At 55.0% G+C, this 3,058-nt stretch overlaps 1 long non-coding RNA gene across 1 annotated transcript; it reads right to left on the bottom strand.

Moving 5' to 3' along the window:
* Window positions 1-1,785: 1,785 nt before the first annotated feature.
* LOC310836397 lies at window positions 1,786-2,493 on the bottom strand. The gene is made up of 3 exons (XR_014560078.1): window positions 2,438-2,493; window positions 2,004-2,192; window positions 1,786-1,811 (listed from the first exon to the last, which is right to left on the bottom strand). It is a non-coding gene; the product is annotated as an uncharacterized lncRNA (long non-coding RNA).
* Window positions 2,494-3,058: the final 565 nt, after the last annotated feature.

The following is a 3,058-nucleotide window of genomic DNA, read 5'->3' as shown; positions in this document are numbered from 1 at the left end:
CCTCCCTTCCTTCTTCCCTCCCTCCCTCCTTCCCTCCTTCCTTCCCTCCCTCCTTCCTTCCTTCCTTCCCTCCTTCTCCATCCTCTTCCTCCCTGGGTATCAATCCCTCTTAGAGCATCTTTTCCTTCTCCGTCCATCCATCCTCCTCCTCCTTCCTCCCTTCCCTTCCTTCTTCCCTCCTCCCTCCTTCTTCCTTCTTCCCTCCTCCCTCCTTCTTCCCCTCTTTCCTTCCTTCCCTCCTTCTTTCCCTCCCTCCTTCTTCCCCTCCTTCCTTCCCTCCTTCTCCATCCTCTTCCTCCTTGGGTACCAATCCCTCTCAGAGCATCTTTTCCTTCTCCCTCCATCCTCCTCCCTCCTTCCTTCCTCCTCCTCCTCCCTCCGGCCTGCCAATCTCCCAGCATCCTCCCCTCCTCACTCCTCCGCAGGAAGTCCTTCCTCCCCACTTCCTCCCTCCCTCCTCCCTTACTCTTCCCTCCTCCTCCTCCTCCTCCTTCCTCCACCAACCGAATCAGTCTCCGGATTGGACCTGTCAATCATCCATCAATTATTTTGGGGGATCGGAGGAAGATTGACAGGGGGGAGGGACTAACACACACCCCAAAAAATACTCCGGCCTTCCTTCCTCCTTCCCTGCATCCCTCTCAACATCCTGGGTCCCAGAGCATCTCCCTTCTCCCTCCACCACAGGAAGTCCCGCCCCTTCCTCCCCTCACCCTCCAATCCCTCCTCCCTCCTTCCTCCCTCCTCCTCTCCCTTCCTCCACCAACCGGGTACCATCCCAGCATCTCTTCCTGCATCCTTTGGGTACCATTCCTGCCTCCGGATTGGATCCGTCGATCATCCATTCGAAGCCGGAAGATTGACAGGAGGGAGGGACTAACACCCCCCCTCCCCCCGAAAAAATACTCCGGCCTTCCTTCCTCCCGTCCGCCGCAGCATCCTTCCTCCTTCCCTGCATCCCTCTCCGCATCTTTGGGTACCAATCGGAGCATCTTTTCCTGCACCCTCAACCTCCTGGGTACCAATTTTGACCGGAGCATCCTTCCTCCTTCCCTGCATCCCTCTCAGCATCTTTGGGTACCAATTTGGACCTGAGCATCTTCCCCTCCTTCATCATTCCCTGCATCCCTCTCAACCTCCTGGGTACCAGAGCATCTCCCTGGGTACCAATTGGGACCAGAGCATCCTTCATCCTTACCTGCATCCCGGGTACCACTCTCCATCCCTCTGAGCATCCTTCATCCTTCTCCGCATCCCAGGTACCACTCAGCATCCTTCCTCCTTCCCTGCATCCTGGGTACCAATTGGGACCTGAGCATCCTTCCTCCTTCTCTGCATCCCTCTCCACCTCCTGGGTACCAGAGCATCTCCCTGGGTACCAATTGGGATCTGAGCATCCTTCCTCCTTCTCTGCATCCCTCTCAGCATCTTTGGGTACCAATTTGAGCATCTTTTCCTGCACCCTCAACCTCCTGGGTACCAATTTTGACCGGAGCATCCTTCCTCCTTCCCTGCATCCCTCTCAGCATCTTTGGGTACCAATTTGAGCATCTTTTCCTGCACCCTCAACCTCCTGGGTACCAATTTGGACCAGAGCATCCTTCATCCTTCTCCGCATCCCGGGTACCAATTTGGACCTGAGCATCTTCCCCTCCTCCATCATTCCCTGCATCCCTCTCCACCTCCTGGGTACCAGAGCATCTCCCTGGGTACCAATTGGGAGCAGAGCATCCTTCATCCTTCCCTGCATCCCGGGTACCACTCTCCATCCCTCTGAGCATCCTTCATCCTTCTCCGCATCCCAGGTACCACTCAGCATCCTTCCTCCTTCTCTGCATCTCTGGGTACCAATTTGGACCAGAGCATCCTTCCTCCTTCTCTCCATCCCTCTCCACTTCCTGGGTACCAGAGCATCTCCCTGGGTACCAATTGGGATCTGAGCATCTTTGCATCCTTCCTTCTTCCCTGCATCCCTCTCAGCATCTTTGGGTACCAATTTGGACCAGAGCATCCTTCATCCTTCTCCGCATCCCGGGTACCAATTGGGACCAGAGCATCTTTCCATCCTTCCTCCTTCTCTGCATCTCTGGGTACCAATTGGGATCTGAGCATCCTTCATCCTTCCCTGCATCCCGGGTACCACTCTCCATCCCTCTGAGCATCCTTCATCCTTCTCCGCATCCCAGGTACCACTCAGCATCCTTCCTCCTTCCCTGCATCCTGGGTACCAATTTGGACCAGAGCATCCTTCCTCCTTCTCTCCATCCCTCTCCACTTCCTGGGTACCAATTTGGACCTGAGCATCTTTCCCTCCTTCATCATTCCCTGCATCCCTCTCCACCTCCTGGGTACCAGAGCATCTCCCTGGGTACCAATTGGGAGCAGAGCATCTTTCCCTCCTTCCTCCTTCTCTGCATCTCTGGGTACCAATTTGGACCTGAGCATCCTTCCTCCTTCCCTGCATCCCTCTCCGCATCCCGGGTACCAGAGCATCTCCCTGGGTACCCTCTCAGCATCTTTGGGTACCAATTTGAGCATCTTTTCCTGCACCCTCAACCTCCTGGGTACCAATTTTGACCGGAGCATCCTTCCTCCTTCCCTGCATCCCTCTCAGCATCTTTGGGTACCAATTTGGACCAGAGCATCTTCCCATCCTTCATCCTCCTGGGTACCAATTTTTGACAAGAGCATCTTTCCATCCTTCATCCTTCCCTGCATCCCTCTCCACCTCCTGGGTACCAGAGCATCTCCCTGGGTACCAATTGGGATCTGAGCATCTTTGCATCCTTCCTCCTTCCCTGCATCCCTCTCCGCATCTTTGGGTACCAATTTGGACCAGAGCATCTTCCCATCCTTCATCCTCCTGGGTACCAATTTTTGACAAGAGCATCTTTCCATCCTTCATCCTTCCCTGCATCCCTCTCCACCTCCTGGGTACCAGAGCATCTCCCTGGGTACCAATTGGGATCTGAGCATCCTTCCTCCTTCTCTGCATCCCTCTCAGCATCTTTGGGTACCAATTTGAGCATCTTTTCCTGCACCCTCAACCTCCTGGGTA

The sequence above is a fragment of the Podarcis gaigeae genome, assembly GCF_964106915.1.
Source record: "Podarcis gaigeae genome assembly, chromosome: Z".
In the NCBI taxonomy this organism is placed as follows: Eukaryota; Metazoa; Chordata; class Lepidosauria; order Squamata; family Lacertidae; genus Podarcis; species Podarcis gaigeae.
This window is presented reverse-complemented; position numbering and strand designations above follow the sequence as displayed.